A 16,844-nucleotide genomic window follows, 5' to 3' on the forward strand; every position below is an offset into this window, starting at 1 on the left:
TGAGCCAACGTGTATAAAATGTGTAGCCCTAGATAAGATGGCTTCTTAAGTATGAAGTGTATAGTTATTGAGCACTTGTTAACATCTCTGAGTGGAGGTGCTGATGGCAATAGAAGTTTTATTTGATTAAGGACTACAAGATTTGACCCTCCAACTTTCTTTCAAGAGGAAGAGCTGCCCAGAGCTCCTGTGCCTATTGATTTTCCTTTCCTGCCTGCAGTGGCCCTGATATCTCAGAAATCTCAATTTTCTTCTCAACTTTAAAATCTGAAATTTTCTTGGTGTTTGATTTTAAATATTCACCTATGAGAACTGCAACTCAATCACTGTAGTGTTGTGTTTAAGAGCCTTCTGGAAAGTAACTAGCCTTTAGCCAGAAGTGAAAGCAGTGTTGCCAACTCTCATGATTTTGTCAGAAGTCTCATGATATTTATTAAAAAGCAACAGAGGGTCCTGTGGCACCTTTGAGACTACCAGAAGTATTGGGAGCATAAGCTTTCATGGGTAAGAACCTCACTTCTTCAGATGCAAGCCCTTACCCTCTGTTGCTTTTTACAGATTCAGACTAACACGGCTACCCCTCTGATACATGATATTTATTGTTCTCCTTAAGGCCGCAGTTCTTGGAGCCTTCATTCTTAAAGCAAAAATAAGTTTCTAGTTCTCGTGGCTGTGGAGAAAGCTTCAAAATTAGACCCTAGTGCACCCTAAAGGCTCAAAAAGCAGAAGGCAAATAAAAAATACCAAATCTATTATTTGTACATAATCTCATGATTTTAAAGCCAATCTCATGATTTTTGAAGGTTTGGGGTTGACAATACTGTGAAAGTGATTTGAAAGTGTCAGTTTCACTCCTGTTTAAAGTCAGTTTCTAGTCTATTATTTGTAGTGGGGTAACACCCCTAGAGACTCAGGCAGGTACAGTGTAAACTCATGGGGGCTTGCCCTAGGAGGATGTTTCCAAAAGTTAAATGATCTATTCCAAGCTTGGTGAACTGCAAAAAAAGTGATAGAAAGTAATCCAGATTTTTCTACAGTTGTTTCAATTGTAAGACAGAAATTGCCCCGTAAGACAGAAAACTGATCAAAACAATGATAAAAGACCTGATACATCCTGCACTAGTAGTGCTATCACAGGGCTGAAGGGACAGCAATTTGCCTCCCCTATTCCAGGCCTACTGGGCTCAGTGTAACATGATGCAGGTCAAGGCTGACCTAAGTTGCACCTCTGCTGTAAGGGTTCAGAATTGCCATGGCAAAGGTCATTCAGCTACTCCCTTCCCAGTACTGGTCTGCCACTTCCTTTTTCAACCCTGCCTCTGGCCTGCCCCGCCCCAGAATGACCCTGCATCCAGGACTCCTGCAGAGGCAATGAGAGGCTTCCTGCACTGGTGGGAAGAGAAAGGTAGTCCTCTGGGGTAGGGCTAAGGGGAGTACCCAAGCTCTATGGCACATTTGTTAAATAGGGCTTCTGATTGGGAGTCAGAGCAGTGAGTGAGATGGGATAACATACATTGATGTGAGTCAGATCTCTTGGCTGCAGGCAATATGCACAGGTTATAATCTGTGCCACATTCTGACAGGGAATTGGATTTACACCTCTCTGGGAGAGCAAGATGCCAGTTTCCCTGCAATAGGCCCTTGCTCTAGGAACCAGCTGTTAATGTTCATTGTCTTGCCAAGTACTTATCAATCTCTAATCTTCCTATTTTGGGGAAGATGACTGAGACGATTTTGGGAAAGCAACTGTGGTGTCATCTGACCACATGGGGACAGAAGTCTGGCATCAGCAAAACAAGGTAGATTGTGGCACACAAATGTTACTTTTTCAGCAAAGGGATGATGGAAGCTGAATAAGGAGAACAACTGGAAATAGATCACACAATGGTACCTTGGATTTTGAAAAACAAATTGAATTGGTACCACCCTACACACACACACACACACACACACACACACACTGCCCCTTTGCACTATACCTGAAACAGTTTTCTTTGCACCAAGGTAACAGAGAAAAATTCTCTCTGGTGCAAAAACTTCAAAGCCTCTAATATTCTTTCACTAGTGATTCTGTGCAGGCTCACCCTTTCCAAGGCAAATTTCATCTTGGCTAATCCCATCAGTTAATATTGAAGTCAAATATGACCTGATATTTGATATGATTACCCCTCTTTTTATGAAGTATCTTTTTTTACTTTTTTTTTAATGATTTAATTACATTTTCAGTCCAATCTTCTTATATATTCACGTACTGTATGCAGAAGAATATGCTCTGAGTACAATGGTGAAAGATGTTGTAAAATGAAGACTAGAGGGGGAGAGGAAGAGAGAAAAGCATGAGAGGACAGAAAAGAAAATGCACTATGTGTGTGGTTGTTTGGGTGGGAGGAGGAGGGGGTGTCAGTAAAATGTGTAAATCTTAGGATTAGGAGAGTAAAATCTCCAGGCATCATATTTAACATTCTACATTTTAATGTGCTCCCTTCAGAATCAAGATGTATATTAAAAGTTACATAACTGTACCTGTACACACAGTAGGCTGTAAATACAACAAAAATATACACAGAGCAAAGTCCTGCTTCTATAGAACATGCAGCACTGCTTTAGCTTCGTACATCTTTTTCACACTTGCTACTGGCCCTTTTTTATAAATAAAGTTCCTTGATTGTGAGGATTACTCTAGCTCAGTGTTAGAGGTACAACTGTTTAAAAGAATACAGTGGAAGGATGTCTTGCATCCAGCATCATGTGCACACTACTTTGTTGGGCTTATTCTGTATGTTTCCAAGATATGGACTATTGGCATGGATAATTCTGTAGCCTATGAGAACTAAATACCAAGAGACTAATCTCTGATCAGTAACATCTCTGTCCCCAGAATAACAAGTCATGTTGGCAACTGTAAAGATACATCACATAGTCATAATAGAGTAAAGAAAGTTGATAAGTAAAGGAAGAAACATGAAATGGGTTCTGAGTATCAATACCCATTATTTACAAGTCTCTGGTCCTGAAAAGCATGAAAGTTCTGAGAACCAAACACTTATAGATTCATAGATTCCAAGACCAGAAGGGACAACTGGGATCATCTAATCTGATGTAGTCTGACAGGCCATAGAACTTCCCTGAAATAATTTCTAGAGCATATCTTTTAGAAAAACATCCAATCTTGATTTTAAAATGATTTTTTTATGATTGTGAAACCACAAAGACCCTTGGTAAATTGTTCCAATAGTGAATACCCTCACTGTTTAAAATGTACGCCTTATTTACAGGGTGAATTTGTCTAACTTCTAGCCATTGGATCGTATTATACCTTTCTCTGCTAGATTGCAGAGCCTGTTATCAAATATTTGTTTCCCATGTTACTTATAGACTGTAATAAAGTTACCCCTTGATTTTCCCTTTGTTAAGCTAAATAAAGTTTGAGCTCCTTGAATCTATCACTATAAGACGTGTTTTCTAATCCTTTGATCATTCTTGTGTCTCTTCTCTGAACCCTTTCCAATTTATCAACATCCTTCTTGAATTGTGGACACCAGAAGTGGACATAGTATTCCAGCCATTGTTGCACCAGTGCCAAAAAGTGAAGTAAAATAACCTCTATTTTCCCACTTGAGATTCCTCTGCTTATGCATCCCAGGATTGCGTTAGCTCTTGTAGCCACAGCGTCACACCAGGAGCACATATTCAGCTAATTATCCACCACCATCCCCAAATCTTTTCAGGGTTACTGCTTCCCAGAATATAGTCACCATCCTGTAAGTATTGCCTGCATTCTTTGTTCCTAGATGTATACATTTACATCTACATTAATATTAAAATGCACATTGTTTGCCTGTGCCCAATTTACCAAGTAATCCAAATCACTCTGTATCAGTAACCTGTCCTCTTCATTATTTACCTCTACCCCAATTTTGGGGTCATCTGCTAACTTTATCACTGCTGATCTTATGTTTTCTTCCAAGTCATTGAGAAAAATGTCAAATAATGTAGGGCCAAGAACCGATCCCCGCAGGACCCCATTAGAAATAGATACAAACCCCTTTTGAGACCTATAAATTAGTTAGCTTTTAATTCATTAAATGTGTACCATGTGAATTTTATATTGTTCTAGTTTTTTTAATCAAAATGTCATGTGGTACCAAGTCAAATGCCTTATAGAAGTCTTAGTATATTACCTCAACACTATTACTTTTATCAACCAACTTGTAATCTCATCAAAAAAGATATCAAGTTAGTTTGAAAGGATCTATTTTCCATCAACTCCTGTTGATTGGAATTAATTATATTACCCTCTTTTAATTCTTCATTAATCAAGTCCCATATCAGCTGCTCCATTATCTTGCCCGGGATCGATGTCAGACTGACAGGCCTATAATTACTGGGTCATCCTGTTTACCCTTTTAAATTATTGGCACAACACTACTTTTCTTCCAGCCCTGTTTATCAACTTCTTATCAACTGTATGTTCAAGTGCAAAATAATACCCCAAGCCACATGAAATAGTCCCTAATGAACAATAAATTCCAACTACATCACACTGCTTGTAGCCATACGGTAACACAGCCAAGCTGGCTGTCTTGATGGAAAAGATGTGAGAAAGAGTCAATAGGGAAGAGGAACCACTAGCTCCCTTGCCCCAGAGGGTGACTTACTGCAGGCTCAGAATACAAAATGTATTTCAGGATCCAGTGACACAAGTCCAGAAATCTCCACATGCACAAATTACTACTCAAGAATATTAAAGAAAACAACTGCAGTTAAACTTCCTCTATATATTATTACATGTATGTTGCTCAGTTGCCTCGAGGGCAGCAAACTATTAAGAGAGGCAACATGCATAATTAGTACATATTGTGGGTATAGTGTGAAGAATAATATTTTTAGTAATTAGAGCCAACGAGAGGAAGCTGATTCCTGGGTTATTTTCCTAACTCTGTTATTGATTTGCTGTGTGTCCACAGTCTCAGCTTACAGAGAGTCCTGTGGCACCTTTAAGACTAACAGATGTATTGGAGCATAAGCTTTCGTGAGTGAATGCCCACTTCGTCGGATGCGAGTAAGTCTCAACTTACACATCTGTAAACTGGGTATAATAATATTACTCTCTATTTCACAGGTGAGACTTCAGAGTTAGTGTTTGTAAAGTGGTTTGAGATCCTCAGATAAAAGCTGGTATATAAGTGCATGGTATTAATAATGTGTCTGGTTTGCATAGGGCAGTGGTTCTCAAACTGTGGGTCAGGACCCCAAAGTGGGTCATGACCCCATTTTAATGGGGTCACCAGGGCTGGCATTAAACTTGCTGGGGTCCGGTGCCAAAGCCCAAGCCCAAGCCCCACTGCCCAGGGCTGAAGCCGAAGCCTAAGGGTTTCAGCCCTGGGTGTCAGGATTCAGGTTACAGGCCTCCCACCTGGGGCTGAACCCCTTGGGCTTTGGCTTTGCCCCCCACCCCACCCGGGGTAGCAGGGCTCAGGCGGGCTCAGGCTTCAGTCCCCCCTCCTGGGGCCATGTATTAAATTTTATTGTCAGAAGGGGGTAGCAGTGCAATGAAGTTTGAGAGCCCCTGGCATAGGGCATAGAAAACCATAAAGCAGGGGCTCTGCTCCAATGTAAAATATGCCATCCTGCAACAGGAGGGCATTCAGAAAGTCAGAGGTTTGCAAAGGAAGGCAACTTTAACAGGGCACTGTCATAAACATACAGCTAAGGGTAGCATAAAATCCCTCCTTTACCTGTAAGGGGTTAAGAAGCTCAAATAACCTGGTTGGCACCTGACCAAAAGGATCAATAAGGAAAGAAGATACTTTCAAATCTGGGGGGGGGGAGGAGGTTTTGTTTGTGTTCTCTTTGTTTTTTTTCCTTCTCGGGACAAAGAGAGAGACCAAGCAGGTAACCCAGCTCCTACTGAAATGATACATCTAAAATTACAGAAATTGTAAGTAATAGCAAGGAAATGCATTAGATTATTTTTTGTTTTAGCTTGTGAATTTTCCCTATGCTAAGAGGGAGGTTTATTCCTGTTTTTGTAACTTTGAAGTTGAGCCTAGAGGGGAATCCTCTGTGTTTTAAATCTTTTTATTACTCTGTAAAATTACCTTCCATCCTGATTTTACAGAGGTGCTTCTTTTACTTTTTTCTTTATAATAAAGTTCTTCTTTTAAGAACCTGGTTGGTTTTTAGTGTCCTAAAAACCCAATGGTCTGGTCTGTGCTCATTTGTTAACCTATTGGTTAGTATATTATTCTCAAGCCTCCCCAAGAAAGGGGGTGAAAGGGTTTGGGGGGATATTTTGGGGAATTAGGAACTCCAAGTGGTTCTTTTCCTGAATCTTTGTCTAAATCACTTGGTGGTGTCAGTAATACCATCCAGGGACAAGAAAAGGATTTGTGCCTTGGGGAAGTTTTTAACCTAAGCTGAAAGAAATAAGCTTGGGGTCTTTCATGCGGGTCCCCTCATCTGTACCCCAGAGTTCAGATTGGGGAGGGAACCCTGACAGGAACCCTGCCCATTCAGAATAGAAATGGAAAAGAAGCCAATTTTATCACATTCATTATGCATTAAATTGTTACAAATGCATAAATAATTGAATTATAGGCTGGGTAGTGGTCAGCACTTCATGGATGGCACTGTACATAAGAACATAAGAACGGCCATACTGGGTCAGACCAATGGTCCATCTAGCCCAGTATCCTGTCTTCCGACAGTGGCCAGTGCCAAGTGGCCCAGAGGGAATGAACAGAACAGGTAATCGTCAAGTAGGACTAAGCTTTCTGGATTTCTAAAATTTAAGGGGGAATCTGAGGTCCAAATTCCCTCATGAGTATAGGGCAGATTTGTCTTTATTAACATGACTGATGATAAAATAAACTCATAAGATGAATTCAAAAATGTCTGCCCTTGAACAGTTTCCTTTTATTCATGCTAAACTACAGTGACTTGAAGTCAGTGTTCCACTGTGCATTGCTTTTAATTTTAATGTATTACATTTACAGCTGGTGTTAAGTGCATTTACTCAGCTATTGAAATTGTCAACACAGAAAAGTAGAAGATGGCTTCTTCTGGCTCACCCATTCTTGTAATGCACATTAGGACTATGGAAAGGCTAGTATCAAACTTAGAAGGCCACCACTTTCACTGAGTGGAAAAAAGCAGATATTTAAGAACAAAATATGGGACAATCCCAATTAATGATGTAGCTAAGAGATGTGAAAGACAAAGTTTTGAGTGGCTAAATTTTTGGTGGGAAACCTATGGTTTTTGATCAATGTTTTTCAATGTCAGATCAACTTTTCTTGCTACTCCTGTTTGAACATTTTACATTCCTTTTCTGGAATTGTAATTTCAACCTTTTATGTAGGCAACACTATTAAATTTTTCCTTTCATGCTTGGGGAAATTTCAACTGGAACATTCTCTGAGTGACAAAAGAAGTTTGCATATGTGTGCAAAATACTGGTAATGCAATGTAAATCTCCAATATGCACATTTCTCAGTGTAAATGTTTCAAAAATATCATTTAAAAGCAAAGAATAGTGAGGGTGAGAGGAGAGGAAGGCATGAGAGGATAGAAAAGAAAATGCAGTATGTGTATAGTTGGTTTGGACTGGGGGTCAGTCAGATTATTTTTTAATTCTTTAGTTTCTTAAAGCTTAGTTGTTACATGGCACTCTGTATCAATACTGTGCAAATATACCTCAAAACATCCCTGGGTGATATGTTTTATTAGCCCCACTTTACAGATGAGGAAATGAAGGCAACGAGGTCAGGTGATTTGCTTAAGGCCGCAGAAGGAGGCGACAAGAAAGCTGGGATGAAAACTGTAGGTTCCTGGGTCCCAGTCCTGTACTTTGTCCACCAAATCGCATTACCTTTGCTTACACACAAGCACATAGCGTTACCAATACATTAGGTACTTACAAATCATCCAGTAATCAATGTAAATAAAGAGCTGACATACACTTTATAAATTATATAAATCTCTTTTTCATGCAGTGATTTTCCCAGATGAAAGAAAATCAGAAGGCCTGGATTCTTCTATAGATCTTTCACTCTCTTAAGAAGGGATGATTAGTACCATCTCTCTCTCTCCCTGCCTCCCCCAACCCGGAACAGTTGCTACTGCATGTCAGTCTAATCTAGGCAGAGGGTGTGTGGAACCCATGTAATTCAATCATCAAGCTTTAAGACAGCTTCCTAACATTAGGTGGAAGCCAAATTTCAAAACTGCATGCATCTTATGGCCTATTGGGGTCTAAATACAATTCATGCCTGCTGGCTGAACTGTAATAATGAAGTCTGTGAATGCTCAATGATAAAAGTGAGGAGGCCATATACTTAAACCAGTGGTCTGCAAACTATGGGGTGAGCGGGGGCACAGTGGAGCCCGGGCCAGCCCCCACAGGGAGACGGGCAGGAAGCGCCACTCAGCCCTGCTCTGCTCCCAGTTCCTCTCTGGACCAGGCCCAATCCCCCGGACTCAGCTTGGCCATCGGCCCCCTTTCCTAGACCCTTGCTCTCAGTTTTCAGCCCGCGGCCCCCAGTCTTGGCCCTGCTCCCAGCCTGGGGGGCTTTGACACATTCCATTACTGGGGGGAGGGATGAGAGGAAAAGTTTGGGCACCACCACTGACTTAAACCAATGGAAACTACACCATGTGCAAAATCCTATTTCCCAGGTCTAGATGAAAATGTTGCTGAATGTTGCATGGATAAGAGAGAAGGGTATAATTTATGCATTCTAATTCAAATCAAGGAAGCATTTCATGCTAATGAGGTCGTGCCTGCTTTGCAAGGCTAACCTTAATGGCTAACAATTGTACTTTCCAAAGCAACCGATGGCCATGGGAATAGTCACATTGGAACACACCACCATACATGCCCACTCTCCATCTCTCCATGCACAGTTCATTGATGATTGCTTTGCAGGAATACGGATGCGTTGCTTATTCATTCTGGAAGACTGTGGCATCCTATAAAAGCACTTACTAATAGACTCTCTGGCTAGAAAAATCCACTTCAGTGCAGTACCAGACCGCTCTCAACTCACTTGAGTCACTTTAGGAGGAGAGTTCTCTCTTCGCTATTAGGAATGGATGAACAGATTTGGAAGAGATAAGAACCAATCCAAATAATTGCCATCAAAAACTCTAACTGCATCTTTTCTGAAGTAAAAAAATGTGATGAACTTTTTTTTTTATTTCAGTCTCACATGCCCTTTCCCCTCCTGGTTTAAAAAACAAGTGGAAGTGACACAAAAAAAGCTGATCCTCTAGTATTTCTGACTCAACTGGACTCAGTTAAATTAATGGAGATGTCCTATCTCCTAGAACTGGAAGGGAGCTTGAAAGGTCATTGAGTCCAGCCCCTGCCTTCACTAGCAGGACCAGGTACTGATTTTGCCCCAGATCCCTAGGTGACCCCCTCAAGGATTGAACTCTCAGCCCTGGGTTTAGCAAGCCAATGCTCAAACCACTGAGCTATCCCTCCCCCCAATAAATTATAATGAGTCTCCTGTGAGAGCCGGTTCTTATGAGACTCTCAGTACAACCTTTGAATTTTACAGTTTCCCAAGGGTCGTGGTGGATTCTCCATCACTGACAATTTCAAATCAAGACTGGATGTTTGTGTAAAAGATCTGCTCTAGGGATTATTTTGGAGAAGTTCTGTGGCCAGGTTATACTGGAGATCAGACTAGATGATCACAGTGGTTGCTTCTGACCCTGGAATCTATGACCAAAGATGTTGACACTGGCTGCTTGTTCAATGCCTAACTTTAGGATGGTCATCTGAACAAAGCCTTGAAACCTTTCAATGTTTGCCCCTCACTATTCACTACTATCAGGATTATGCAGGTCCTATACCCTCCTCTACCTTCTCACTCCTCTTAGATCCCTAGGCGTGTTACTCCTAAGGAATGGAGTTATTAAGCACCCATCTGAGCAAAACCTCAAAGATTACCCTGGTGGAGCAGAAGTCCCTGGTGAACAAAGGTGGGCTCCAAGGCAGCTCCTCAGAGCTGATTATTCCCCCTCACACCTTTTCAAGACACTACCAGCTGGAATTTTTACCCATTGGCTGATGTGATTTTCAGTCTGCATGTGCTCAGAAGGGTCCTTTCTCATCATGCATAGGTCTGCTGCCTCAGGCGAGACATCCATTTAACCCAGTACACCTCTACCCCAATATAACGCGACCCGATATAATACGAATTTGGATATAATGCGTAAAGCAGTGCTCCGTGGGGGCGGGGCTGCGCACCCCAGCAGATCAAAGCAAGTTTGATATAACGCATTTTCACCTATAACATGGTAAGATTTTTTGGCTCCCGAGAACAGCGTTAATATTGAGGTAGACGTGTAGTTTGTACAGTAGTAGTCCCATTCTGGAAAACAGTGAGCCAGCTAAGGGAAATTTGGGTTTGTATATCTGGCCATGTAGAATGAAAATCCTTTCCACCTCCATCCACTAAGAGTCTTGCTGGGCTGAGCTCCTCTCTGAAAGCTAATTAGTTTTCCTTTGACTTATAATATCTTCCTTGTTCCTGAATTTAAAGATACAGCACCAATAATTTCATCATAGCAATAATTTTACTCCGTATCATATATACATTCTTGACAGATGATGCTCCATCTGTCACAGTATTTTACAGTAATGAGCCAAAACGCCACAGAAACTTTATTGTAACTTGTAGTGTTTAGGACCATTATTGTAGCACATCTTTTTTTTTTTTTAACACCTTATTATAAAAATAAGCCCTAATTTCAAAATTTGAATCTGGGTTCAGATGCTGATCTTGAATGCCCTCCCTAAAGTTTAAATCAAAGTTCCTGGTGAAACTCATTTCTTATGAGATCATTTAGTTCACTCAAACATGCTTAGGACCAATAGTGTCCATGAGGGACATCCGAGCATTGGGAGTGATGCGGAGCGGCCTGGCTTCTGGGAGGGATAATCCCTGCTAGAGCACCCTGGCATGTGGGCCTGAGGAAGGGGTCCATTAGGGAGACACTAGGAGAGAGTGCATTTGTGTCTGATTCCTGCACAAGGCAGGAGGCAGGCTCCTTGTACACATTCCCCCTGCACATCCCATGCAAGGGTAAAGCACAATCTGACCCTTAATTTCAGTCTCATTCAAAATTTCTAAGCCTTTCACTCCCCTCTCCCCAGAACTTTAGAAGGTTCAGGCCAAGAAAGATTTATCATTCTTCTCTTTAATTGGAACTAATTCTTCTGGAAGAAGTCAGCTGTCAATCACAGGCACACGGACAAGGCAGGAGAGTAGCTTCTCACTAGAAAGCATAGACATGTATACAAAGAAAACAAAACATCTTGTGCAGTACAACGGATTAGAACATAATGCAAAAATCAATTGAAATTTTATATGCAAAATTCCACGTGTCACACAAACTGAAACCACCGAACTTTGCACAGTTCTGGTCCAAAGATGCAGCTACTAATACCAGATTAGGAAAGGGATAGATAATAAGACAGAAAATATCATAATGCCTCTATATAAATCCATGGTACACCCACACCTTGAATACTGTGTGCAGTTCTGGTCACCCCATCTCAAAAAAGATACACCGGACCCTCACTAGAATGCGGGATTTAGGATCCATGCGCAGTACCGCGTTAACGCGGGGACCGTGTTATAGCAGAGACCACATTAAAATGAATTGCAATTAGAGTAATTAAATTTGGGATCCATGGCCGTGACCGTGTTATATGCGAATTCGCGCTATATAGACATGCGTTCTAGTGAGGGTCTAGTGTATATCAGAATTGGAAAAGTTACAGAGAAGGGCAACAAAAATGACTGAGGTTATGGAACAGCTTCCATATGAGGAGAGAGTAAAAAGACTGGGACTTTTTCAGCTTGGAAAAGAGACAACTAATAGGGGATATGATAGAGGTTGTAAGGCGGTCCCCGTCCGTCAGGGCAGGAGACATCATCCCCTTCACTACGACACTTCCAGCGTGCTTCAGTTCAGGGAAAAATCAGCTCACAGTTAGTGTCCCAGGCCTGCAGTCAGGCTGAACCACGATAAGTCTATAGGCCCGGAGCCCTCAATCCGGGCAGGCGACACACAGCTAAAGGCTCTGGCTAGAGGTTTGGAAGAGCCGCAACGAGTCTATCTGCTTGGACCCTCAATCAGGGCAGGGCAGTAATCTGGTAGGGGGCTCTGACCTAGTCAGGCAGGCAGAGCAGTAGGGAGTCTATTTTCCCAGGTCCTCTCCAGACCTGCAGAGCATGCTCCAGTTGGAGAGAACATTTAAAAGGGAGGAACTCAGCTCAGATGAGGGAGAAAGACAAACCAACTTTTAGGACGTCTGAACAAAGGTGCCGAAGAAGTCTCCCTTGAGGAACAGACTTCCTGCTGAGCCAGGAAGGGGCTGAAGGTTGAGTTGTCTTTTCTTTTTCTTTTGTTACCTTATAATGGACTTGGAGCTGAGCAGTGAGGGAGAAGGATGGTAGGAAGTGACCCAGGGAGGCAACCCTGAGGGCCTTCCAGACACTGTTGGCTCTCATAGGGTCCTGGCATCAGAGCCCAGTGGAGTGAGAGGTCCAACTGCCCTTGTTGCAGAAGGGGCATAAGTAGGTTTGCCAACTCTGACTGAAGCTATTCTGGGAGATTTCTTCCCCCCAAGATGATGTAATGTCATTTTCTTAAAATATCCTATTAAAATCTCCCCGATTGCTTTCAATAGTCACCAGGAGATCAATGCTGATTCCAGGAGACTCCAGGCCAATCCTGGAGGGTTGGCAACCCTAGGCATAAGCCTCATTTCCACCCCACTTCCCCTCTAGTAAGGAGAGAGCAAGGATGTTGAAAACACTGACGTGAGACTAAGCCCCATACAAGGGTTAGGAACTGGACTGAAAGGCCTTCCCACTGGGAGGTGAGGCTGGAAACTGGTACTACCCACTAGGCCACCTGGCTCCCCAATGACTTTAATCACTGACTAACCTGAGGTAGATTTGAGCCAGTGACCTCAAGGTGAAAATTTCATTTCCCATTTGCAATTCTCTGGTCCACCCACTCAACCTGTTCTACTCTCCAGATATATGAATTTTCTATCAGTGCAAGGTAATGAGTATGATCTCAGGGGCAGATTTTGGACCATGTGTCTAGCCATCCAGTGTGCCCAACCCTGGGCTACATTTTCAAAATGATTAGATATGCGCAAAACTCATGTGCATGAATAATTTGGGCATATAAATTTTAATCCTACTCTCGCTGAAGCCAATGGTAAAACTCCCATTGATTTTAATGGGGCAGGATCAGAGCTGAAATTAATGAAGCCGCATGTGTGATTTGGGTAACTGCCTGTGCAAATAACCATGATTACAGCATTTGCGTGGGTAATTATAGGGGCAAGTTAAGTGTGATTTTTATGCAAACAACTTCATGTCCAAAGCTTTTGAACGTCTGGCTCTAAAGCTTTCAGATAGGAGAAAAGGGGAGGCCTCCCATTTTTCCTCTTGCTGCGGGCTACACATGGGGTCAACTGAAGTCAACAATTTAACTTTTTTGAAAATAATTAGTTACCTGATTAAAGTTTTTCTGCCCGTGTCTCTAACCCTATGGAATAATCTTTAGCATGCCTGTTCCCACATACAATGAACTAGGGCACTTTGACAATGCTGATCCCATTTGGCTTAGTGTGATGCCATCTGAAAGCTGCAGCCATCAAAACTACTGAACGAAAGAGTTAGTGTTTGACAACCACACAAAGAGGATTTGAGAGGAACTACAACCTGAAGGACAGCGATAGACAGGCCTGCTTCTGCCACTCTTTCATTTAATAATCTTAATCTGGGAATAATCACAGTCACTAGGGCTTCTTGCAGAGTAAGCTGATGACTACTCAACTTGAGTAAGGATGGCAGAGTTGGGCCTAAGGAGGGGAAAGAAGAGAGAAGGATAGCTCACTTCTATCCAGAATCATAATCGCCATGGGGAGAGAAGAGGGGGTTAAATAAAAGGAGGGAGTGGAAAATGATGACTACTCAATGTATTTCTGATTTCAGATAACAATAAATTTAGGAAGAGCAGTATCAGTCATGCCTGTACTGGGACTGGCTACCAGCTAGGGTTGGTTTGTTTGTTGTGAGCATGAAAAAAATTCTTTTTTCCACATTAATAAGAACTAAGGAAATTCATAGATAAATACCCCCAGCCCAGTCAGAATAAAACAAAGGCCAAGAACATGCTGTCCTTTAAAAGGCAGAAACCCTGAAACACACAGCTCCTACATCAACTTTGCCCATGCATCCCCACTGCCATTACAGTACCCATGTAACTACCCCCTGAAATCAGAGACTAAGGCATGTCTACACTGTCAGAGTTACAGCGCCGGCAGTTACAGCGCCGCTCAGAGAGTGTTGAAGGGAAACCGCTGTTGTGTGTCCACACTGTCAGCCTGCGCAATAGCGTGTTCACACTTGCGGCACTTGCAGAGGTATTCAGAGCGGTACATTCTGGACAGCTATCCCACAGAGCACCTCTTCCTCTTCTGCTGCTAAGAGTTGTGGGAAGGCAGAGGGGGTTGCGGGGCATCCTGGGTCCTGTCCCAATGCCCCGTGATGCATTGCTTCGCATCCCAGCAAACCCTGTGCTTCCGTCTGCATTTGGCGCCATCTTTCAACCGTTTGTGTATTGTGCACCCTGCCTCTTCGGGCTGCAGGAATGGATCCCGAACTGCTGACCAGCATGCTACTTGCTCTCACTAACACATCACGAGTGGCAGTGGAGTTATTCCTTAAACTAAAAAGGCAAGAGGATTGCAACATTGATCTTGCCACGTGTAGTAGCTACACCACAAGATTGCTTGTGGCATTCATGGAGGTGCTGACCACATTGGAACGCCGCTTTTGCGCTCTGGAAACAAGCACTGAGCGGTGGTATCACATCATGATGCACGTCTGGGATGATGAGCAATGGCTGCAGAACATTCGGATGAGGAAAGCCACATTAATGGGACCATGTGATGAGCTCGCCCCAGCCCTGCAGCGCAAGGACAGGAGAATGAGAGCTGCCCTTCCATTGGAGAAGCGTGTGGTGATTGCACTATGGAAGCTGGCTATTCCAGACTGCTACCAATCGGTAGATAACCAGTTCGGAATGGGAAAGTCTACCATTGGACATGTGTTGACGGAAATCTGCAGGGCCATTAATCGCATCCTGCTCCAAAAGACCGTGACTCTGGGCAACGTGCATGACATTGTAGATGACTTTGCACAAATGGGCTTCCCTAATTGTGGAGGGGCGATAGATGGCATGCACCCACATTCCAATTCTGGCACCAGACACCAGCCATTAAGTATATTAATCACAAGGGGTATTTCTCAATGGTTTTTCAGGCGCTTGTGGATCACCATGGGCGTTTCACAGAGATTAATGCAGGTTGGTCCGGAAAGGTGCATGACGCACGCATCTTTCGGAACACTGACCTGTTCAGGAAGCTGCAAGCAGGTACTTTCTTCCCAGACCAGATGCTCCACCATAGGGGAAGTCGAAATACCCATTGTGATCCTGGGAGACCCCGCCTACCCCTTAATGCCGTGGCTTATGAAGCCATGCATGGGGCAACTTGACAGCAGCAAAGAGCAGTTCAACAGCAGACTGCACAAGTGTAGAATGACTGTTGAGTGTGCTTTTGGTCATTTAAAGGCTCGCTGGCGCTGCCTCTATGGGAAGGTGGACCTGGCCAATGACAATATTCCTATGCTTATAGCTGTGTGCTGTACACTCCATAATATTTGTGAAAGGAAGGTGAAAGCGTCACTCAGCGCCTGGAGGCTGAGTTTGAACAGCCAGAGACCAGGGCAATTAGAGGGGCACAGCAATTTGAAGCTGAAAGCCACTAATATTTGTTACTATGCTCAGGAGTGCAGTGCTTGTAATGCTAGGAGGTGATTGGTGCAGACGCTGAACTATGAAGGTTTAAGAAAATTGCCTGTTGCTTTGCAAGGCTCTGTTTGCTTTCAATTAATGGAATAAAGATTGCTTTCAAACCAAAACACTTCTTTTATTAAAAAACAACAACCAGAGGAGAGAGTCAAACCAAAAAAACAACATCAGCACTGAGGGGAATGGGGGAAGGGAGGGTCCGAGGAGGAGGAACGGTCCTGGGACAGCTAAAGATTTGTGTATGTCCAGGTATCATATCCTTTGGAGTACAATGCAGCGGGAACTGTACTTCAGCAGGGCCAAGCTGCAGAGGGATGGGTGTTGAGTGCAGTGAGTAGTGGGAGTCTGCAGTGCGGGACTGTGAGGGGGAGGAGTGGAATGCCGCGGAACAGACTGGAGCCAGGAGGTTGATAACAGTGTGTTGGCGGTGTGTGTGGGAGTGCATGGGAAAGAGTTTTGCGACAGCAGCTGCAGGGGAGGGCGGGTGCGAAGCTGCTTGATTTGCAGAGCTCGTATCGCCCGGAGCGCGTCTGATGGCGCTCCATAACCTTTAAGAGCCACTCCATGGCTTCATTCTGGCACGTCGTATTCTCCTTTCAGTCCCTCTTCTCGCTGTCTGCCACTCCTTCAATTCCTGTTCTCAGCAGCAGAGTGCATCAGAACCTCACGCAGAAAGTCCTCCTTAGTTCATCTTGGCCGCTCTCTAATTCTGCGCAGCCGTTCAGCCGCCGATAACAAAGAGGGAGGCTGGGCTCCCAGGGTCATCTCTGTGAAGTTTAAATGCAACATTTTACAGAACCAGTATTGTTTGCAACACAGAACATTGATTCAGTGATTTAAAACACAGCCAGTACTCACACACCCGTCACTAACTGGCTTATGCCAGGCAAGGACATGTGAGCTACAAGACCCCCAAAATGGTGAGT

General features: G+C 43.3%; 1 long non-coding RNA gene across 1 annotated transcript in view; it reads right to left on the bottom strand.

Moving 5' to 3' along the window:
• Positions 1–16,844, bottom strand: part of LOC122173575 (uncharacterized) — a 96,615-nt gene that overhangs the window by 33,003 nt on the left and 46,768 nt on the right. The gene's annotated exons all lie outside the window — the stretch shown is intronic.

This window comes from Chrysemys picta, chromosome 3, assembly GCF_011386835.1.
Source record: "Chrysemys picta bellii isolate R12L10 chromosome 3, ASM1138683v2, whole genome shotgun sequence".
NCBI lineage: Eukaryota > Metazoa > Chordata > Testudines > Emydidae > Chrysemys > Chrysemys picta.